Source organism: Meleagris gallopavo, chromosome 1, assembly GCF_905368555.1.
Source record: "Meleagris gallopavo chromosome 1, MGAL_WU_HG_1.1, whole genome shotgun sequence".
In the NCBI taxonomy this organism is placed as follows: Eukaryota; Metazoa; Chordata; class Aves; order Galliformes; family Phasianidae; genus Meleagris; species Meleagris gallopavo.
This window is the reverse complement of record NC_139404.1, coordinates 145,617,305-145,642,156: the sequence shown is the minus strand read 5'-3', so window position 1 is coordinate 145,642,156 and position 24,852 is coordinate 145,617,305. Positions and strand designations below refer to the sequence as shown.

The 24,852-nt window shown below is 35.9% G+C and overlaps 1 long non-coding RNA gene across 1 annotated transcript; it reads right to left on the bottom strand.

Moving 5' to 3' along the window:
• Positions 1-14,220: 14,220 nt before the first annotated feature.
• Positions 14,221-24,269, bottom strand: LOC146545674 (uncharacterized). Its single transcript, XR_014880868.1, has 3 exons — positions 21,385-24,269; positions 19,631-19,855; positions 14,221-18,291 (listed from the first exon to the last, which is right to left on the bottom strand). It is a non-coding gene; the product is annotated as an uncharacterized LOC146545674 (long non-coding RNA).
• Positions 24,270-24,852: the final 583 nt, after the last annotated feature.

The following is a 24,852-nucleotide window of genomic DNA, read 5'->3' as shown; positions in this document are numbered from 1 at the left end:
TGTGAAGTTTGTCAGTATTTGTTTGCAGTAAATATTAATGTCAGTAATACACAGGAATATTAACATAAATATCTAACAGTTTTATGTTTTCAACTTTAATTAAAATCAAATCTTATACTTGTCTAAAAATCTCCCCCAAAAAAGATATTTAGTGGGAATTTTAAGTGAAAAAAAAAAAAAAAAAATGTAACTAACACTGTAGCTGAGAGCACAGGGAAAAAAAATAAAGCAAATGGAAAGTTTGCATTTTTTGTTAACTCTTGTATTAATATTAAACTAATAAATTAAAAGAGATGGAAAATTATTTTGCAAAGACTAATATCCAGAGACTTACTGGCTGGTGATTAATATATATTACTAAAAACAGGCAGTTTATGAGACTAACAAACTGCATTATTTCTCTGCAGTAATTTTTCTAATTGCTAGATTCTGTGTATATGTATATATATTTTTAATTTAGGTTCTGTTAGTGCTCCACAGGCATAAGCAAACATATTACCCACCTAAATATTTCGATTAAGAGAGCATGTTTTTATAAATTGGTGATATTGGTTTGTTTTCTTGCCAATATACCCTTTGGCATTTCTAGGAGCTGACATGCCTTGACTGGCTTGGTGATTGATTATAATTGTTCAGCAATATTGTGACCTTCTTTAGAAACTATGTCACATATACATTTTAATTATTCTTGTGTATATAGAACATAGAGTTGTACTTAAAAGGAAGAGTAAGCACATGCCTGATGTGTTCTGCAGTTCTGATCCTCTACCATCCAGAACAGATCTGCTGGAAAGCATTTCCAAGCATGCAGTGTTTTTCAGGAGCATTCAGAAAAGCTGCTTTTGTTGCTGTACAATCAATTCCTATAGCATATGCCATCAATTCACTGAGACTGGTTGAAAACAACACAGTATCTGCACTGATTGCTAGTATGTACACTTGAGAGGAACATGTAGAAATTCCACATTCCTATAGTCAGTGAATTTAGGATCAGAAGTCTTGATATTATCCATGAATTTAACACTACTATGTTTTATAAATAAATAAATCACAATCACTCAAAGCTTAACTTTGCCAAGTTTAAGTAATCACTGCTTATAGAGCATATTCTGATGCTCAAAGCCAAGTCCTTCAGAAGTGATTTTTGGCTGCAGTGAACAGGCTGTTCAAAGCTGAAATTGAGATGCTGTGACAGGACCTGACTGATAGAGTTAATTCTTAATATCAGGATCCAAATGTAAGGAAAAAGTACAGTATAAGCACAGGATTTGAAAAAGTTGTGTACAGACTGTGTCTTCCTGCAAGCAGCAATGGGACTATAGCTGATACATGCTGAGAATAGATGTACATAAGTTCCTTCTCCCTGCTCAAACCTTATCTATGACCCAATCCACAGGTTTCCAAAAGCACCTCCTTCTTCCTCATTATTTATCTTAGTGATTTGATCAAATAAGAGAATTAGCATTGTTTGTGTCATAAAAATATGCAGACCCATTATATTTCACACATTTTTTTCTTTTGACATACCATTTATTGACTGTATTTTCTTATTATTCAGTGTAGAACGTAACATCAATTAGCTATTCGATAACAAATAGCTGGCTGTCGTATAGGGTTCCAGTGGAAGAAGTGAAAGACAAAAACTTTTAATATTTTTCCTATTCTTTTCATGAGTCCCAAGTAACAAATGAGGTCTTCCTCCCTCAGAGCCCTGCATACAGTACAACCATGTTTCCCCTTCTTCCTGACCCTGTATAATTTTTTTCAAAGTGCTCCATGGCTATCTGTTGGATACAGTTATTTTGTTCTCTGGTTTCTTCTGTTGTTTCATCTGCCATCTTCACATTGTCACTCTTCCTCTAGGGCTCTATTGCTATAAAACTCCCCCTGTATCACTGCCCTCACTTTATCTGTATAATGAGGGACAGTCTGCTTCAAACTTACTGGAAACAACTGACTGCAATTACCATTTTTTTGTAGTAGAAAACGAATTTCTTTCTCCTTTGAAGTAGGGAGAAAATTGTCGGCTTTATCTGAAATACTGTTTCAGTTCAGAGGACAATGTGATAGCACTTGCTGTAGTAAAGGCTCAGAAGAGAGATCCTGCCACTTCTACTGTTATTACCATTAAGTGTTAAATAAATAAATAGATAGATAGATAGATAGACAGATAGATAGATAGATAGATAGATAAATGAGTACTTCTTTGCCATTGTTTTCACAAGCACAAGCATTGCTAGCTTCAGAAGAAATCCTCAAAATTTTGTATTTTCTATGCAAGAACAAAAAAAATAAATATTTTCTAGATAGAACTATATTTTAAATTACTATTACTAATAACACTGCTATTATTCATATGATGTTATTTGTAGTTTTCAAATGAACGGCAAATAACAGATTTCAATACTATCACTGAGCTCATTCTTATCATAGAATCATAGAATGGCTTGGGTTGGAAGGGACCTCAAGGATCATCAAGCTCCAACTTCCCTGCTGCATGCAGGACCACCAACCTCCATATCTAATACTAGGCCATGCTGCCCTGGACCCCAACTAAGCTGGCCTTGAACACCTCCAGGGACACAACTTCTCTGGGCAGCCTGTTCCAGCACCTCACCACCCTCTCTGTAAAGAACTTATCCTTGCTTCCAGGTTAATGGTGATTTGTGTGCACCATGAGAAGAAACAGAAGTGACAGAGATCATCTTGAAAAAATTAGAATGTGAGAATAAAGTACCTATGTTTTAAAATAATTACATGTAAAAAAAGCACGTCCCTCAGGGGAGTGTCAGAAAACAGATTTGAGGAGATCATACTGAAAATATCAGTTAGTATTTTACTTTCAGTAAAGTTTTAACACTTCATGAAAACTCGGGAGTCCTTAAGGAAAACCTATTTTGTCATTTGTAGCAGATCAATCTAATCAGGCCTTCTTTCCTCACAGCTCTGGTAGCTGAACATTTGCTTCTGTTTTCAAGGAAAACTCAGTATATAAATTAATATGTTAAGGAAGCCAAGAACACTATCCTGTATGAAATTGTATAATTCTTTACTTAGGCTCAGTACAAAAGCTATCCCAGACTGCTATCAAAAAAATAAGATTCCTTTTGCTCAGCAAGCTAAATGAAATTTTGTTTGTGTCCAGACTTCAGTTGCTTCTATCCTTATTCTTTCTTTTTTCAAGGCTGACATCAGGACACTGCTGAATGAAGTGATTATGTTGCACACTACAGGTGTAGAGAGAAGAGAGCTTCACAATTATATTTCTGTGTGTCTTAGAATTTTATACAAATATACAGGAGGAAATGGAAAAGTGCTATGACATCTTAGGGATTTTTTGTTTATTTCAGGTAGGTCTCAGAAAAATATATTCTTCTTTCTGACAGAACTATGAAGTTTAAAGAGTATTAATATATTACATATTCGTGCATACATACATAGTAAGCAGACTACAGAAAGAGCATGCAGTGTAAACATCTTTGAAACCATTCAAAATAGAGTAGAGGATATAGGTCCTTCTTGTTCCAGTATATTCTTCAAAACCAATTTTGTCTAACAAAACCAAAATTAATCTTTAAACTTAAAGCAATGCTTGGACAGATTTGCCATCTTTTAGGATAGCTGCAGTAGCAGTTATACTATCTAATAAAAAGCTTTAGGGAAGAGGCAGCAGTCACTGTCTTAACTATATTCTGATTTGGAAAATAACCTATTTTTCTAGTGTTTGAATTTATTCCTAATGTGAGGAAAACTACATTTCTCCAAATTTTCATTTTTCTGAAGAGGGAAGAAGGAGAGAGAGAGCTGTTTCCAAAGTAAAGCACTAATGTCCATGGCCCCTGGAAATCTTCATGATTCTGTTGTCCTGGGTTCATAGCAAAAAACGGGATTGCAGCAGAAAGACCACTTTGTAGGGCTCCCTGAGTCTTCAACTCTGAGTCAAACTTCGAAAAGTTGAGATCCTCAAATCAGTTTGGGCCTAAAGAGTTAAGAAACTACTTCCATAACCGTCAAAGAGTTAAAGAAGCCGAGACTAAACTATTAGATATTCTGGAAAAAAAAAAATAAATAAATAAAAAAAATCCAAGTGGCAGGACATCCGTTGTGCAATTATTTATCAAAGCAAGTCAAGTTTGCTTTTATCTTGATTATATTCGGATCTAGAGGTAGAACCTACCCCTTTATTTCTTTTGGTTTCCTGCTATTGTTGGTGCAGCTGTATATTTCTTCTTCCTTTTCACTTTGTGTTTTCAATACAGACCTAAGTTGTGAATTTGGGCTTAGAATTGTGTTAACATTGTGAATATTGGTTTTGAATGACTTTACTACCTATGGATCATTATCAAAGTGACTAATCCTTCTTAAGAATGGAGGTAAGCATATTTTACCTACGTTATATTCAGATTCTTGAAGTTCCAGGAATCTCTTAGATTTGACATGTTGAATTTGGAGTGACTGATAAAAAGATAACATATTTTTATCTCCCTAAAATTTAAAAAATTTCTTTATTCAAAGCTTTCTGTTTATTATTGGTGCAAGTTAAAGATTCTTTCAAATGAGGATTTCTTCTGATCTTGTAAATCTGTGAAAATATGGGTAATCTGTTAATAGCCATAGAAAATTGCTTTGTTTTACAGCACATTATATTTTTCTGGAAGGTAAAAATAAACAAAACGCACATATGTAATCTTTCTTGCTGTACAGTTTTTCAAGGAAAAATGGTTATATATCCTTCTAGACTGATTTTTTTTTTTTTTTTTTAAGTATAATCAAGACATTTTCACGTATTTTCAGGTTAAAGTACAGACAACTAAAATCACCAACAACTGGGAAACATTTTCTTTCACAGCATAATTGTAGAAATATCTCTCAGTTGTCACAGTTAGAGCACACATCTGCAAGCACATGCCCATGCACAAATAAATACGTACATTATAAAAAGAGAAATCTGTTCATAATAGAATTTTTGTCAATATTGGAGAATTTCATATAACTTGCTGGGACTTTAAGTCGTGTTTGCTGTTGTTGTTTGCTTTAGAACTTTGAGTATCATCATGTGGAGATTTTTGTCCACTGTTCTCAAATTAGATATAAATCGTTTTCCACGGAATAAAATATTCCAGGATCATGACTTGTTGATAATAATTTCAAAAACGAAAAAATACTACTATATATTTCCTCAATGCTAACTGAGGAACATGAGATTTGGAAAAGCAGAAACATTTAGAGCCTAGACAAAAAAAATGTACCGCCTCCTCTACAGTTACAGCCGAGTAATCAATATCTTTTTTTTCTTCCTCATTTCTTCCACATCTTTAACTTTTTTCCCTTCCAGATTATTCATCGAAATGGAAAAATACTGCTCTTTTTAAGCATAATTACAGCTTGGTCTTGTAGGCATACAAGGGCTTTCCCTATAGGAAACAAATCCATTGAAATCACCATCCCTCTTGCCAGTTAGCCTACCGTGAGAATGAAAAATTAATACTTATCAAAACTTTCTGAAAATCAAGTTCATGAATGTGAACCTTGTGTTCTCTGTAGTACCTATGCAGATGATACATTGCTGGGTGCAGAATGCATGTTATCCGTGGTTGATACAAATAGAGCTAAGTACAAAGCTATGAATCACAAGAAGATCTAAGCAGGCTCTTCTCTAACAGGCAGCTCCCTCTGGATCATGCTCGAACCGCCTGGTTTAGGCTCTTAATTTTCTTTTTGCAGCACATAGATGGCAACCATCTAAATCCAGCAATTAGTATGTGAATTCAAAGTTTGTATTCTGAGTATAATCAACAGCCAAAACAAAACAAAACAAAACAACATAACTAGTTCTTGAAGATGTTTTGGTTGAAATTTACCACCCACCAGAATAATCTGCAACAAAATGTTATATGCTGCTGTCAGAAGCTGGGTTGGCTGAGATATCTTTCTCCTTCCCTCACAAACCATTTTCCTGAACATTTCTCTTCTACCTGTTGTTATATGAAACTCTCATCAGAGTTAAAAACATTAATTCAAATTCCTTACTAGTCTATCCATGCAGAAAACTTTACAGCCTCTTTTTAAGGCATTCCTGTGATCAGTGCTGTAAGTTTTCCTGTGAAGGGGCCTTATGAGTAAGTATGGAGCTGCTGAGTCCTGTGTAGGAAAGAGAACCAGGAGCTCAAGAGAGAAAGCAAGCAAGAATCATAAAATCATTTGAGTTAGAAGGGACCTTTAAAGGTCATCTAGTCCAGCTCCCCTGCAATGAACAGGGAGAAGAAAGAAGAAAGAGGTAGCCTCATTCTCCAGTCTTCCTCTGTTTTGACCTCTGTTTTGGGGTCTGGTCACAATAAGTGAAAAGAGCAAGAACCTTGTGGCTTGTCATAAAAATGATCTGGCTGGCAGCAGTGGTATGAGACAGCAGCATGATGTGACACATGAGCAGGGGACATCAGAGTCTGTGTGATTACAGAGCTCCAAGGAGAAGAGGGTCATCTGGACTTTCCCAGGTTCCCAGGTAGAAATGGAGAGCTAAAAGAAGCTGTGCCCACGAGCAGTGAAAGCTGTGTGAGTCTTCCCCATTCTGAAGCTTGAGAAAGGTCTACGAGGTCTTCGTACCACACAAGACACTGGCACTGGAATAGCGCATGGCACAAGATAAGCCTTTGCTGCAGTCATTCTCAAGGGTATGTGGAGAAAGAGGGAAGCATAACCCCAATCAGTAAACGCACACTATTTTTCCCTAAACTGTGTACATACATTTCTGTATTAGAGATGTGAGTAAGTGTAGGTAGCAGGACAAATCTGTGGCTTCCCTATTACAGAGGAATAAGGTATCATATAAAACACCTCCTACTCGCCTGCTGGGAGAACACGACTACGTGAGGCAATCTTCCACTTTCCATGCGTGTGGGAAGGGGGTGGGTTGGCAAGGGGAAAAAATAGGAGAAAGACTGACTGATACTGATTGAAAGGCAAAATAAACGAGAGGGCAAAAAAGCAATTAGACCAAGGGTAAAGAGAAACCATTCTGCCTAAAGTACATAGGAAGTACAGAGATAACCCATGGGGTAATTCTTATCACTCCCAGTCATCAGAAGCTTTATTTAAAAGTTGAATTATTTTAAATAAAACAAAACAAAATGTTCTATGGGTGTAAGAATGATGTGTTAATAATCGTTTATTCAGTCACTCCAAAAATAAAAAGAAATACAATATTTGAAGCAATATACCACGTGTAAGGAAATGCACTCCTCCAAACTTCCTCAACAACCATATCAGTGTCCAAAATTGAGGTTAATTTCAGTACAGCATTGTACGGGAGCAGGATTTGTGCTGACTGATTTTTGCCATCTGTTCACCACTCAGATGCCACTTTCTCCAGTTTCCAAACATGGAAAACAACAACAACAAAAATGCTCTTCCCAATCTTGATGGTGGTGTTTACTAAGCTTGTTGGAATTCTCCACATTTACTGAACTGTTTTGTCAGGAAAAAAAAAAAAAAGCACTGATGCCATCATGTTCCCTTACACTTAAGCACAACATACACTTTGCAGGGCATCTAAAAGAGAACGCAGGAATCAGCACTGTAATTAGCCAATGTTTTGCTAACAGCTAGGAAGTGCACATCCACTCTGTAGACTTGTTGGAACATAAACTGCTTTTTCCTTACATCTGGTATCCATAAAAACGGGACCTGGCAACCCAACTTTACATATAGCATTTTAAAGAGGCAGCGCACCATAAATTACACCCTCTTTAAGTAATACAGGAGCCTTTATCCTGAAATAAAGGAAGAGGCTTAATACACTGACACTTCTCTAAGCATCGACTAATAGAGATGTAAAGCTGCCACAGATTTTTACATTGCCACCAGCAGTTCGGGTCCGGGATTATTGATAATCACAATCTGCAGGCAGTATTCCTTTCTGGCTTCATTCCTGCTATTCTATTTAACTCCTCTGCTCCCATTTGACCCGTTTGTTCTATGAAGAAGAAGAAAAAAAGTCTGATGTTCTCTCAGCCTCGAACTCCCCAGAAGAAAAATGATTTGTGTCCGCGCCCCAAAACGAGATGCTCCTCTCCTCGCCGTGGGACACAACCGCGCGCCCGCCCTCCTCTCCCGCACCCGGGCCGCTGCCCTGCGCGCCTTTGCCGGGGCCCCGCCGCCGCAGCCCCGCCCGCCCCGGCCTCCCGCCTTCCGTCGCCGCGCTCCCGCCGGCCGCTGGGGGGCAGCACAGGGCGCGGCAGCGGACGGGCTGCGAGGCGGCGGACGGCGGAGGAGGGGGGAGGTGCGCCTGGCCCGCCAGAGTAGTGATATTCCATTTGCCGGAGCCGAGGAATGATGTTCCTCGAGAGAGAGAGAGAGCTGTGGCGGGCGGCAGACGTCGGCAGGGTCGGCAGCTTGCGGTGGTTCCAAGCCGCTGTTTCTTAGCAGGTCTGAGCCTTGTGGAGGAAAAAGCGAATCAAGCATCTGCTTCTCCAGGAAGTGCCTACGAACTCTGCTTGCTGGTGTACACCAGTCCTGACATACACTGCTTTCTGTTTCGGAAACAAAGAGCTCTGGCTTTCAAAGAGTAATGGTGTAACCATTTGCCTTCTGGTAATAAGTGAATGGTTCAGTGTTGGGTCAGAAAGCAGGATGCTCCCAAGAGTGGTGAGGCCAGCACAAAGCCCCGTGGCTCTGTCAGCTGTGGTCTGCACCCAGCGTGATGGCACATCGTGCCCCACTGGCCCAGGAATTACTGGCCTCTGTGGAATCACCACAGCAGCACTGTGGCCAACAGGAGCCCAGAAAGTGTTTGCGTGGGCTGGCTGCACAATGGGATCCACTAAGAAGAGGAGGATAGCAACAGATTAAGGGAAATTACTGTTCCCCTTTACTTCTTGTTGATAGGCGGGACATGGCATACAATGATTAGCATAGAGGCCTCCCAGTTACAGAAGGACAAGGAAAAAATGATCCAGCAATAGGTGACCAAGACGGTTAGGGCCTAAAACATTTCCTATGGGAAAATGATTGAGGAACCTGGGTTTTAGTGACCTGTGTAAGTTGACACTTAAGGAGGGACCTAGTAATTGTTGTTACTACCTGAAGGGCAGTGCAAAGGCAACTATCATGCCAGAAGATGTCATGAGTGGGCCGATGCTACAGATTTTGTTTTGGAAGGGAACATTAAGAAAACTTTTCAGAGGGCTGTGCAAGACTAGAAGAGGTTGCCCACCGACACCAAGGAATCCATCCTTGGAGGATTTCAAACCTCTAAGGTGACCTGGTGATGAAGTACCAATTATCATTCCAGTAGAAGGTTGGACTTGATGATCTCCAGAAACCTCTTCCAACCCATTATTGACAATCCTGTGGTTTGTATGCTGGTCATGTTTGACATGTCTGGCTTTCTATACACTTTAAGAATATATGATAAAATCACAAAAATGAATTGCAAGTGCATTGCTTACCAATAAGTTTTCGTATTTTTGTTGTACAAAATATACAGTACAACACGTTGTTCTATGGTGTTACATATTACTGCTTTATGTCTCTGCATCTGTAGATGCATTTACAGCTGGGTGAATGAGATTAAGCATTCATTTTTTCTTGTGATGGGAGAAAATTCCTTTGGAATAAACCTTTACATAGGGGTTATTGGCTTATAAATCCCTGTCCTGCAACTACTTATGAAATAAATTAGTTGACCTATTTTGAATCTCAGCTCAAAAGGAATGGATAGGATTTTCAAAGTACTTTATGTCTCAGTATTAAAAAGACTGTAACTTTGCACTGGCCATCACATGCTGTTAATAGCTAGTAATAGCTAGTAATTCTGTGATATAGGTGTTATATTATGCCTCCTGATCACAAACTCCAAGTATGCTGGGAGTATTCAAGTGGTAAATCTGAATCTAGACAACACAGAAACTTTTCTCAGCACTACTGATGAGAATTGTAACTATAAACTCCTGACTATAGAAATTAAGCTCAATGGAAAGTATAATGCTGGACAGAATGTAAAAACAATGTAAGTCAATTAATAATGTTTTAAATAATTTTCTAGACTGTATTGTGTGTGATGACTAGAAAGTTTTCCATCTGAATATAAACCAAATATTGCTTATTCATTACATGCACAAAGTGGTAATTAAGAAAGGAATTTTGTAGAACTATAGACTCATAGAATCTTTTGATTTTAAAGGGATCCTTAAAGGTCATCTAGTCCAACCCCCCTGCAATGAACTGGAACACCTACAGCTCCGTCAGGTTGCTCAGAGCCCCGTCCAGCCTGGCCTTGCATGTCTCCAGGGACGGAGCATCCACCATCCCTTGGCGACCTGCTCCAGTGCCTCACCACTCTCACTGTAAAAACTTCTTATTTATATCTAATCTAAATCTCCCCTCTTTTAGTTTGTCCTATCACTACAGACCCTTCTAAAGAGTCTGTTGTCTTCTTTCATATAGCCCCCCTTTTGGTACTGAAATCTGCTCTCAGGTCTCCCCAGAGACCTTCTCTTCTCCAGGATGAACAGCCTTTCAGCCTGTCGTCATGGAAGAGATATTCCATTCATTGGATCATTTTTTGTGACACTCCTCTGTCTGCACTCCAACAGGTCCACTTATCTCCTATACACACGGCTCCACATCTGGATGCAGTACTCCAGGTGAGATCTCACTAGTGCAGAGGGGCAGCATCACCTCCCCCTTAGCCTGTTGGCCACACTTCTTTTGATGCAGCCCAGTATATAGTTGGCTTTCCGGACTGCAAAGGTACATTGCTGGCTCATGTCCAGATTGTCATTCACCAGTTCCCTCTCACCAGAGGGAGAGGTGACAATCTGGACATGAGCCAGCAAAAAAGTCCTTTTTGACAGGTCTTTACTCCATCCTTGTATCCCCCAGCTTGTAGTTATAGCAGGAGTTGCTGCAGGTGAAAGACCTTGTACTGGATTTATTGAACCTGATGAGGTTCTGCTGGGCCCACTACTCAAGTCTGTTTAGGTTCATTTCAGAAAAAGACATTTGGAGAATTATTTATATGTAAATAAAACAGATCTGATATCCCCGCTTTATCCCAAAGATACAGAGAGCATGTTTATGCTCCATATGTAATGTGCATAACTTTAAAGATTCATCTGGAAATAGTACCAGCTTACATTGCTTTTTAAAATTAAAACTGGAAGACAAAATATTCTTTACATAAACAGGTCATTTCCATTTAAAATTGATAACTGAATTAATGAATGAAAGGTTAAAACTTATTTATTTATACACAACAAATGAAGCTTAGTTCCGTAGTGATTTTTAGGGTGAATATTCAGCATGTTTTAGGCTTGAATTGTGTAAACAATTGCATCTGAGTTAGTCACCCTAAGCCCTCTTATAATCAAAAGAGAGAAGTACTTAATGGAGTGCAATTAATCTAGCCAGTTTTAGTTCTCTTTATTAATGTCTGATGAATTACTCCAAAGAATCACCTGTTTCTTTCCGGGGACTGACAAAGAAATAACTAACACATTTCCTACCCTATGTCAGCCATCCATTCTTTAGAGCTTTGCTTTGTATTTAAATATAAGGAGTAGATCTTGCCTGCATTGCTAGGAATCTAGATTTATTGGATTATATATTTTAAAGCACATCAGCTGATAGTTAAATCTATCAGAGCCTAAATTACTAATCTATCAGTGCATGAATTTTATCTACAGTACTTTTGAATTGATTATTGAATATTAGCTTGTTTGTTTGTTTGTTTTCCTTGGCTTGCTTGCTTGCTTTATTTATTTATTTATTGTGTGACTTTTATCACAGTTATTCAGTTTTTCTGAAATGTTTACAGATCATCTAAATCTGTTTCTATGGCTATGTCTGTTTGTCTCAGGTGAAAATCTTTAAATCTTTGAGACAATAAATGCATGCGTGAAAATGGAAATCCATCCTGAAATAACTGAACAGGAAGATTTGTGTACATAACTGGACTTGTGCTGTATTCGACTGTACATTACACTAAGTGCTGGATTTGGGATGTAACAGGATGGTTGTTACCTAGCCTAGAAAATATGACCGAAGCTATCACAGAGGTTTAGGTAAACAAGAGCTATATATGTTTACAGCTTTTGTGAGCAATCAACATCAACTTGTACAACAGTTAGAAATGTATTATTATATATATATATAAAATACAATTTTTATATTATTATATTATAAATTAGAAATTTACCAAAAGATTTATTGTTGTGTAAATGTAAAGTTATATCAAGTAGTCTTTTTTTTTTTAGAGCACCAAATAAGCAACTTGTTTACCTAAAAAAAAATCATTATCAACAACAAAACTCTAATTAACATCACCTGGCTTTCTAAGATGGCTACTTTCAGATGGATCATAAAGACCCATTTCCATGACTCTATAGCAATACTGAGGAAAAGGAAAAAGAGCAATTGTGAGTAAAATATAAATAACTTTATAAATTGAATGTCCATCTGCCCAATGACTAGGAAAACTCATGTTATTCCCCATTATTGTAATGTCTCCTCACTGCTATTTTCATCTCTTAGATTATAACACTATTCTGTTGCCTTGCTCTTTTTTTTTTTTTTTTTTTTTTTTTTTTTTTTCCATTTTACACCACAGTTATTTCAACAAACCTCTAGTCCAGGCTTCCAATCACAGCAGTTACAGATAACCGTTCTCCTTATGACTGATTTTTCTGGTCCCTGAGATTGTTTTGGGGTACTCACAACTCATTTTCAGCTGTCTGCTAGTCAGGGTGAGAAATTGTTTTAGTCTTTGTTTTTCAATACATCTTTTCCATTAATATTTCCCCTAGTGGAGCAATCTGAAATACTGGGGGATTATTGACTGAAATCTTCTATAGAGAAAGTGGCAGCAGGCATCAGATATCATAAGATATCAATTTCAATCAATAATTATTTATATTTTCATTGATAACTAAATATATTCTCTCAAAGCTGATACTTTAATTTTCCATCCTTAGAACTCTAAAATTTTCAGCAGCACTGTTGTATTTAAATGACATCTTTATTGAAGTATTACCAATAAAACTTTCCAAAAAACTATTACTTAACCTACTAGCTATCCTAATTTTAGAAAGTAAAATTAAAGAATGGACAAATTATTTGCAGTGACTGTTATTTATCTCCGTTTGGAAAAGTCGTTTCAGTTTCACTGGCTTTACTTAATTTACTGTAACATTTCTGTTGGTCTTAAAATAATAGTTTTACCACACTTTAGATTGATATAAATTTAAAGTGGTACTGGTACTGAGAAACTGAACAGCCTGATATCATTTGTAGCTGTTAAGGGCACTTGAACTCATTAGAGAAAATATTCTATGTATGACACTACAGACAAAACTTCGCCATCCAAACTGAATGCCGGTTGAATTATTTGTTAGCTCTCCCTCTGCAATGAGAAGAACAGAGATCCCAGGTATTATAGACTGACAAACCTACTAAAGCCTTATATAAGTTGAATAAGCTGAAATCCTGTTTTGTGAGTTAGAATCTCTGCCTTCAAACAGCATTGTCAATGGCAGTTCATCTGAAACATATTCTTTAGAAATCTTTGATGAGCTAAAACTCTTCATTCTTACTTTCCAGACAAGAAATGCACTACTGGAAATATAGTGTTGAAAACATAAATCCACTGCTAAACTTGTCTGTTCTTCTCTGTATTTATTTATTTATTTATTTATTCCTGAAGTAGAGAATTTGATGAATGCAGTCGCTTGTGAATACTTTAAAATATTTTAAGTACTTCGTGACAAACCACTCTGACTTGTAATAGCTTAAACCAGCAATGTTGTACATCATTAACCAAAGTAATTGATTGTACTGAATAGTTTAATAATACAGTTACAATGTAATATAATTTAAATGTTTTTGTTTGTTTGTTTGTTTGTTTGCTTGCTTGCTCTTGTTAATAAAGCTGGCCTTTTAAAATAGGTATTTTAAGTGGAAAAGCAATGACTTCTTATATTAGCCTCTTGCTGTTCTTTTTGGGAGTTTGCTTTTGGTTTTGTGTTAGTTTTCTTTCTAGTATGTCTGTAGCCAGAGGATATCTGAATAAAACAGCATTGCTTTACTGGGAATGTTTGTGTCCTGTGTTTGCTAGCTGAGATTCGTCTTGATGTCACAGATGGGCCTGGAGGAGAACACAATTCTGCCCTAATAAGAGAGAAGGGTATACTTATCATTGAGAGAACTGGGGGGGGGGGGGGGAAGAGTTACAAAAGCCATCAACAAACAAACAGAAACAAAAATTGTGAGAAGATTTAGAGTCCTTAAAGTCTGTTCATCACTGTCCATAAGGATTTCCCTAATGTTTATCTTAGCAATAAAAACTGAGGAAATAATTCAGCTTCAGCCCATGCTGGAGTTTTGCCTGTTGGAAACTTTTCCAAATATCCCTGGAGACTGAAAGAACTCCCATTTTCCTCAAGTCTCCACAGTGCTGCAGCCTTGAGCAATTTTAGTTCCCTTTGCTACAAATGTATCCTTTCTTTCATCTGCCCTTCTGAGCAAATTCAACAAGCAGACATCCCACTTTCAGGGAAGTTGCTTGATTCTTACTGCCTTGATTCCTACTATTGTTTGATTACCACTACACATTGCTTCTAGTCTAAATGTCCTTTTAGTTAATAAAATGTTTTCAAAACTTCTGTAATGATTTGTGAATGTATCTAAAAAAGAATTGTATGTATATATATAACCAAGCAGACATTCCTTAACTTTTGTTTAAATCTTCAGATGGGCAAAGCAAGGGGCCTTATTGAGTTTCTTTCCTACTTATGCACCCACATTTCCTTCCAAAGGGCTGTAACTGCTGTCATGCAATTAGGAAGCAGCTGGATTATACATCTGCATCCATTAGTTGGAAAATGTTCCTAGTTTCCTCATTATACTCAAGTTCATAATGTAATAATACAAATTTTGTTAATAGTATAGGTGAAAACCTGGTCATTTTAGAAAGCTCTGCCTCCTCCAGCACATCTTAAGTCAATTTTTGATCTTCTGCCATTATGGTGACAGATAAAGAAAAAATGTCAGTATAAACATAAATTTCAGTACTAAATATTAAACTTTAATAGCTCTAATGATTTTGGTCACTGAGCACCAGAACTAATGAAATCTGAAAGAGAAGTCAGTGCACCTTTATAAGACACCATGCTTCTGAATTCCAGTAGTTAGTTGAAGAAATGTTTCTAAAACAAGTGCTTACGTTTCCTGGATAGTGAACAGTAAGAAAATTTTTCACCTGAAGACCATCATTTAACACTGGATACCTACTTACACTACATAATTGCCTGTTATCTTTCTGGCAGTGCTCTGGATTGTTACAACTTGCTTTCACCCAGCCACATCAATTATATAAGATCAGATACATCCTATACACAGTTTTTCAGTGAGCACCAGAATTAATTAAAATCTGAAGCAGAACTCAGTTTATTTTTATTAGACACCTCACACCTAATTTCACATGTTTGTAGAAACAGTCCTTCTCAAAAAAAGTACCCACATTTTCTGGAGAGTCAGTACTGCTGTTAGTCACTGTTATTCAATGCTATTCATGTTCCGAGCCAGGGGTTTGTCCCTAGCAGCTCCATTCAGCACTACAGACATGGCATCTATGACTAGCTTGGAGTAAATAACTGATTTTCAAGTGGTGAGTGCTGCTGAAGTAATTCCTAAGTAAGTTGTGAGTGAAAATAACATATTTAAGTCAGGTAAATTGATTTCTCTTACCTGTCTTCAGACAAGTTTGTTCCCAGCAGTGCAATGGGAGTCCTTACCAACTGAATAAATTTGGGTTGTTTTATTTCCAGCCGCACATACATTTTGCATCACTTGTCTCTTTCCCCTGTGCATTTCCTGTCCTTTTTGATGGGCTGAATTAACACCAAAGTCTTTCTTTTGATAAGACTAACATAGTTTTCTGTTCCCAAGTACCTGTCCTTATGAAACTCCTGAGAACTTCAGTATATTTGACACTTCCAGCTCTACCAGAACTGACTGAAATTGAGCTGTGGCTTTGAAAGTTAGTGACATGTACACTGCTGTACCCATGCAGCAAATGTGATTACAGAAATCTTTTCTCCTTAGGAGAACAGTGATTTTTGTTTTTACTAATGCCCAATGAAGGTAATTGCAACTAGATGTGGTGCTGGTATTGCTACTGTTTCATTGTGGTAATATAAATATGTGTTCATTTTGGAAAAGTTTAGAAATGTTAATGATGTAACTTTTAAGTGACAGTAGTCAAGAATGTACTTTTTTTTTCTTGGGAATGATGAATTTCTTTCTAGCATTATCTCTTTACTGACTGCCAGTTTCAGATATTTGTGAAGAAATAAGTGTTCTTTCAAGATGCATCTATGTTTTTATTAGAACACAAGCTCAGCTAGCTTATTATTTATTTCTGTGTAATATACTCACTCATACTAGTATTTTTATAAGCTGTCTTGATAAGAAAAAAAAATGAAGAAGAAAAATGATTGGAATAATGGAGGAAGCTAAACATACAGAAAGGTATCAGACAATATATAATTTTCCAAAAGCTACCATCAGCCATCTCTGCATTCGGAGTCACAGGTCTGGTCATTTTGAAGGTCTTCCTACATCTATTCACTTAGGCTGTGTATTTGCAAACTATTGCAAGTGTTAGCCAACCTGGGTGATAATAGACCCAAGCAGCACAAAATTATGAATAAAAGCTTCATAACTACAGTTGTTTCACATATCATAAAGTACTGAAAAGCCTTGAAATGTGCTTTTCTTCCAGCTTATTGTGCTATGAGGTTACTGACTCTTTTCGAGACCTTTCAACTTCAGCTACTGTCATTTTTACCACTTCATAAGACAGAATGCCAAAAATGTTGTAACCAACTGGAGGCAGTAGTAACATTAAAAAATAAAAATAAAAATAAAAAAATAAAATTACCATTCTCTCCCATAAAACTTTTCTCTAAACAATTCACTTCAATGTTTTTTTACGTTTATCTTATGGTTTCTTCCACATTGTCCTTTATGTTTGAAAGCAGTGAATATATATCACTGTTTATTTAAAACAAACTTTTATGTTTTTCAGCACATATCTATGTCACAATCAAATTTAAAATAAGATGCACACCAATTTTAAACTTAGTCTTTAAACTGGGGAGCTGGGAAATTTTATTTTTGGACAGTTTTATCTGTCTAATTGAACTGCTTTCTAACCTGTGCAGATTGTGGTGAAAGGTGCCCAACAGCAACATGGCATTTCTAATTGATTCATCAGAACTACAGCATTATTGCTATCTTTCATTTGTTTGGGGCATGGTAAATACTTCATGATGCTTATGATCTTCAGGGAGGGTAGATCACCTTCCTTAATTCTGGATGTTATGAATTATGAGTTCTGAAAATTTCATTTACATACAAGCAACCACCAACTGAATTTCCTCTTGACATGGTCTAGTACTACGAAGACATTAGGGATGCTATTTTAAATGACATGTACAAGCTGCCTGGAGACTGTAATTGGGTTGAATAATCAGGTGGCTTGGCAAAATTGGACTGCTGTATGGTACATCAAGTTCACTGTCTTTGTATTTAACTCTAATATTTTTTAATTACCATGAAAATAAAATAACTTTTCTCTTTATTTGCATTTAAATTCAGTGAGCCTAGAAAAGCAGGCGTACAATTGTACTAAACTCATCAGTTATGTGCAAACATCAGATACAGAATAAACCTTGTAACTAGGGGCTCCTAGGAGCATTATTATACTGCATCTGTTCTTATTTGAGAGCCTTGAATAAATATAGAATGAAGTCTATGTTGCTAATGGTTTTTGGGTTGTGGCTCATTTGCTAGTTTTCCCTTTCCAAAATATTGCTTGCATATTTTGTAGTCCATGATTATGCAGAAACAAAACCACAGATGTTTATATTTCTGGGGTTTCTTCTTCTAAGTACATACTCTCTTAAACATATCCCATGAAAAATCCATGTCTCACCCATTCATTTCATAATCATGTTAGAGATATTCTGAAAGCAGCATTTTATGGTCTTCTGGGGATTCTCATCCATCTTTGTCCTCCATTCTTCATTTCTTTCCTCCCTTCATGCTGCCTTCTGTCTCTTCAGTTTGTGTGACTGCTGAGAGCGCTGTCAGGTTCTACATCCACTTGTATTCCTTGTTTCAGATTCATGATACAATCACTGGAATGATTATCCAGTGGTGAGACCTTGGCTTGATGTTCTTCACCATGTCAATCTTGTCCCCAGTGGCACAGTCATACCAATGTTAGGTGTTCTGGAACAAAAGCATGTTGTCATTCATCATTGTAGAATCATAGACTTCTAGGGGAAACCTGTTCCACACTCCACCACCACGTGAGTGAAAAATTTTACACTAACATCTAATCTAAATCTCCCTTCTTTTTAGTTTAAAACGATTTCCGCTTGGTAATAGATGCAGTAGAAAGACATGAAATTTGTTTTTCCTTCATTCAAAATATTTCTGGAGGGAAAGGGGGTTAGGAAGGAAAAGCAATTGCAGTCTAACATGTAAGGTTGAATTAATGTGGTCCAACTGTAACAATCTAAATCTGTAGCTGGCCAGTATTTGTGATACAGCGTGGAAAAGCACAGAACAGAGCTGGGGATGCTGCATCCCAGTTATCCTAAGCAGCTAGTTTAGAAGGCAGGAGTCATCCATTCAAGATACAACGCATCACTAACTATAAAGGGAGCTAGCTTATAATTCCAGTTGCATTTGCATCTTGAAATGATGTTCTGCTTCAGGAATCAGTGGAAGAAATGTTAATTATTAGAGACTCTTCTATGAGTCTTGGGGAAAAAAAAAAAAAAAAAAAAAAAAAAAAAAAAAAAAAAAAAGGATAATGGGCAGAGATTTCAAGTTACATTGCCAGCAAGCTTATTTTATCAAATAATCACATAACTCATAGATCTCTTACTGAGTTAGAAAAGCACATTTTAACAGTGTTCAGAAACTGGCTAGAATAAGAATAATGATAGAGCAGCTGTTATGACAACTAAAGACTACTGCATTATTTGAGGGGCTTCAGATAACAGGCAGTGTATTTAATCACACTTGTCTTGTTACATATTTTTTGCTGAGGATACAGACATACACTCTTAAACTTTTATATAAATATTGTTATTTTATATAAATATTGTTGTTCTTTCCATCAGAGCATTATTGTTCTCTTCATTTTCAAAAGTCTTGGAATATATTTTCTTTCTCTAGACTTAACAGCATACCTGAAAGAAAGAAGCGAAAGGAAGTAGAAGTGAGAGAGACCACATCTACCCTCGTCTGATGTTAAGATTGCAGGTTAATAACATGCCAAATTTTTCATAACATTGTGCATTATAAAGTAGTTTCTTTTTATGAAGGTGAGATTCCAAGCCCCTCCACTTTTTTCAATTTGAACAATTTCTACCAAGCTATGTGATATCTTCACAATCATACAAGCTGCAAAACTACATATTTCCTGGCATTACCATTTCAAGTGGAATTATCTACTGACATCAGTATATCTAACACATTCCAAAACTGATCATAAAACTATCAATGTTAGGGCACCAGAAAATCATTGTTGTGTCTCCACTCCTTTCTGTGAACATACCTTGAGCCTCTTTATCTTCTTTCTACAGGAACATCCTGTCTGTATAATCCTAGACTGAAACAGCACCTGCTAAGGTATACTTTGGCACAATATAATATTCCTCTTTGAACTGCACAATTTTCTCACTTCAGTTTGAAGCTCTTCAAAATTCTTCTGTATTCAGACACTAAATATGCTATTGTAGTGATAATAATCCTGTTGTTTCAAACTCCAGAGTTGTAAAACCTGAAGAAAGATGAAGCAAGATGGGAATTTAGGCACTGAGGAAGTTGGAAGCTTTATCATGTTTGATCAGAGTTCACATGACATATCTATTGTATTTTATACGTCAAAGCATAAGAGTGTTGTTCAACAGATGTGCCCACGCCTGTCAGAGTTCAAGCAGTATTTGGACAATGGTTTGAATGGTGGTGCTGCGTGAAGCTGGGAGTGGGCCTCGATGATCCTTGTTGGTTTTCCAACTTGGGATATTCTCTGATTCTACGATAGTTCTTTAGAAGATGATACCTCAATTACTGTGAATGCCTACATACAGTGTTAACTTACTGGGAGTAAAGTATGATCAAAGTTATTTGTGGTTTACAGAGCTGAAAGGTTGTGTTAGATTAGATCTTAAAGACTGATATGCAGGTATTATGAATTATTCTGTTTCATGGAAAACAGAACTAAGCATCTTCCCATTATGTGGTACATCTCAAACAGCTTTACGTATCTACAGTACCTAAACATGAGCCAGTCAACATGGACTGTATAGTCAAAGGAAAGGAAAGGCACATTTAGGAGTTTATTTAATTGACTTTAGAATATAAAAAGTCCAGTCTAAAAGAGACTGTTCTTCTCTATTCTCTAAAAAGACAACCTAGATGACTAGATCAGGTGTAGACATCTCTACATATATTTAATAGGATGAATCTGAGCAGCAGTTTTGGAGCCAAGTTCACCCGTGGCCAACAAAGGTTCTGACTTACATTGGCTGACCACTTGACAGAAACTAATTGCTGGAATTGTTTCTCAGTAACTGATGAAGAAAGGAACTGGGTTCCACATTAACTCTTTTGTTGTTTTTTTGGTACAGGAAAGTTTCAAGAATTTTTGTATAGTTTATAGTATGAATTTAGGTAGATAATACTTGTGAAAAAAAAGTAACAAATTTGGCTGCACATAAGATATTAATTTCACATAAGTGCTAGAAGATAGAGATAAATTTAAATGCTAAATTTAAACACAATTTAAATACTAAATGTAAACTAGAATCTGTTTTGTCATCAGCTTATACAACGTACTTTAACAACGATAATATAATTTTAAGATAAGGTAAACGTAGACCAATTTTGGCATAATTAGATTTGTCTTTCATATCAAAGAAATAAAATACATGACCATTAAATCACAGTCAAACATTGTGTCAAGCAATTATAAAAACAGATCACACATGTAGTATCACCTATTTAGTTTCTAGTAGAACTACTGCTTAGATGAAGGAAAAGCCTAGAACGCAGTTTTTTATTTTAGAACAAGTAACTATGTTTTGTTTTAATTCTCCAAAAAATGTAGAGAAATATTTTACACTGCATACTTAGGAGTATCAATAAATAATATCCCCATTGTCAGGGTATAGGAAAGTTTTTGCTAGGTCTTTTTTGGTAACACTGATAATTGTTTTATGATTAATCGCAGTTAATAACTCCACCATAAATAAAGAAATAGGAGGATTTAAATGTATAAACAAAACAAAACAAACAATTCCTCAGTACCTGAGCTTGCTGATTGGTAGGTACTGTCACTGTTGATTCACAAGCCGTTTGTTCTCCTGTTTTATCCACAAAAGGGGGACAGCTTTAAACACGACTGTAGTCATCAAGGAGCAAATTAGAGAATAGCACACATTTTGATATTATATCAGCATTTGGTACAATTTATGACTAGTTTCTCAAACAGTTCTTTTACATAGCTAAAGAATCATACTATTTGCCTTTCATTTTAATTTGTAACTTCTCACTGAAACAAGATCTGACTGCCAGTCTAAATGCTCTAAGTACCTATATTAATGTAACTAATTTTGCTGCTAATGATGATGACTAATAGGTCATCACAAGGATTTATACGTAGTACGCAGTGTACGATGGCAAACAGTGCTTGAAGTGCTTGAGGGAATTTTTTTTTAAATTATTCTTTATCCACTACCAACTAGGTAGAAGGGCAGAGTACTCAAGCAGCCTGCACAGCATGTCCGGGAAACTCAGTCTTTAATAGAACTAATGTAGTATCAGCATTCTTCTCCTGTTTCCTATTTTCAGAATTTTGAGTTATTATCAAATTAGAATGTGTATATCTTTGCTTATTCCTTAATTAAACAGAGATGGGAAATCAGTACTAAATGAAAGATACAAACTTTTAGAATTGCAAAAACAAAGTATTGTTAGAGCCTGAAATCATACCAAAAGCCCTCCCCCAAAAAAAGCAAACAACAAACAAAAACGACCTGATGACATGTCATAAAAAGTAATATAATTTTCTTATTTACATTCATTTTTACAGCATTTATGTCTTCAAGTATTACTCAAAAACAATCTGAGAACAGTGTGAAATTGGAGAATTGCCTTAAGATTTTATAGTAACTTCCATGCATTTCAAGGAGGAAGGTAAAACAAATCATGCAAGGAAGATGCAATCACAAAGAAATTAAATCTTACATGTGGGAAATAAAAATATGTATTTGAATATTTAGTGTTGAAAACCTTGAAAAGTACAGAGTTGTTTGTACAGAAAAATGAAGGTTTCAAAATAAACAAGACAAAGATATCAGAGGAAGGTAGCAGCATCAACAAAAAGGACTAAAGATGATGATGAAATGGTCAATGTTTTGTTGATGTGCAGAGAGATGACAAAATGACAAAAATAACAGATGCTATCAGATAATTTTGTTTTGACTTGTTTTTACCTCCATGCTTGTGATGAATGTAACACTTATTTGTTCTGCAGAAGATCTGTTATAAAACAAATGGTTTTGAACTCAAACAGAATATCAAGCCAAAGTATCGGGGAAGGGCTGACTGTAAAGCTCAAAATGTTTGAATTAACAAGAAAAAAAAAATCTGCTTCAGAATATGAATATTAATTTAGAGAAGTTTATAAGCAAAACCAAACCAAACCAAAACAAAAAAAAAAACAACAAACACTGTTAGTACTTTTTAGGGTATAACAACCTTAAAGCCAACACTGCAATAATGCAATGCTTGGCCTGATTAAATCTAAACATACACATGCAGGTACATATTTACCTGAATAGATTACAGTTTGGCATTTGTTTTCAATAAAGGTACTGCACAGCTATCAGAGAAAAATTCCATCCACACATAATGCTTTTTCAGAGAACGGTAAAGACTAATATGCTAGTATATGTGAAAGTCCATGTTAGTCGTTAATTTTAAATGTATATATTTGTGTTAAAGACTCATAAATGCTGTCATTTTGGATCATCTGGCATATCTCACCCAGACTATTTTCCTTCAATAGCTGACAACAGATGTTGTTACATCAAGTTACAGATGTTGTATTTCCTGTACGTTAAAGTACAAGTGGTGCCAAATAAATCCTCAAATAGAAAGAGAAGGTAGAATCTGTCATTCCCAATCATTTTTGAGACCCATAGGTATGCACAGTGGCCAAGAAAACTATTTTACTTTCTGTTGAGGATCTCTTTTATAGCACTGTATAGTTTAGTTCTGGCCAGCACTTCTGTCTTAGCTTCCTATCTGATGACCTCTACTATTTTATTTATGCTATGATATCCTGTGGGATTTTTGATAGGATCACTCTAACTCTTTGCTTTATCATATTCTAATTGGAATGAAGGATTCACAAATGTAATGAAATTCACTGGAAAATCTAGTTTAGCTAATTTATTGACTTGTTGAAAACAGATTTTTTCGTTGTTCTTTCTTTCATATGTGTAAATTCAAATAAATAATATTTTAAAAAATAAAATAAAATCTGTAATTAAGTGAGAAATTTCTAGAAGACAGATTTCAACAGAGTTATCCAAAGAGCTGTCTCCTCATTTCTCCTCCCCCCAAATCAGCATATTGGAAGTATGCATTTGTTCTGTAGTAATGAGAAGTTAATTTACAGTTACTTCACTCCTTATTTGGAGAAATCCATATGAAGAGAGGAAACTATTTTTGGTCTAGGAACATATGGAAAGAAATAGGAGAACTCACATCTCACACAAACCACGATCTTCTAAAACAGAATAAAGACAAAGATGCTGAAGGGAATATCTAACTAAGGGAATATCTTTGCATTTTTAAAAGTATATTGTCATGCTTTTCCCATTGTTCTCTTCAGTTCTTCTTATATTGTGATTACATCTATAAGATTCTTATTTTCTTCTGTTGTCTGTGAAGTTGATTCCTCAGTTTGATAGAGCATAAGGACTTTAGTTACAGTTCACTTGATGTTGTCAACATTGGTTTGACTGCATCTTTTCCTACATTCTGCAGGGAATTTGTTTTTATCTTCAGTCTTGTATTTGTTGGATCAAGTTGCTAGCTACCATAAGGTGTCAAAAGTCTCCTGAATTTATGCAATTGATAAATCTGTCCCACAGTTACTGGCCAAAAAAAAAAAAAAAAAAAAAAAAAAAAAGCTATTGAGAAGAAGCAGTTATATCAAATATTTTCCTTAGATACTGAGCTATGAGAAAAAAATACAGAATATCAGATCAGAATAGCAGAACTTTTTTGGTAAAGCAGTAACTCAAAATCTTTTTGATTACTTTTTGTTTTAATTGATCATTTGTATATATTGTACAAACTCATTGCTTCATACTGCTTAAGTCTATTATTCACAATAGCTTAAGCCTAAAATTCTAAGTTTAGAGATCCTAAAAAGTTTCTTCCTTATAATGCTCACATTATAAGGAATTATAAGCTATTATAAGCTACCACAATGCTAAAAGTATGGTTCAAAAGCCAAGAATTTCTAGCTTATCCTATAAAAAATACAAGAATTTAAATTCAATTTACTTGCAAGCTGCTAACATAACTTGTCTCCTTAGCAGATAAATTTACCCTGTGGAGGTAGCTGACTGGTATAACTGACCAAAGCTGAAATCATCATCCACACACAATATTTCTGTGTGCTGCATTCATCAGAGAAAAAATGAGACAATTTTCAAACAAATATTAAGTTTTCTAACTACTATTTTTCCTACAGATTTC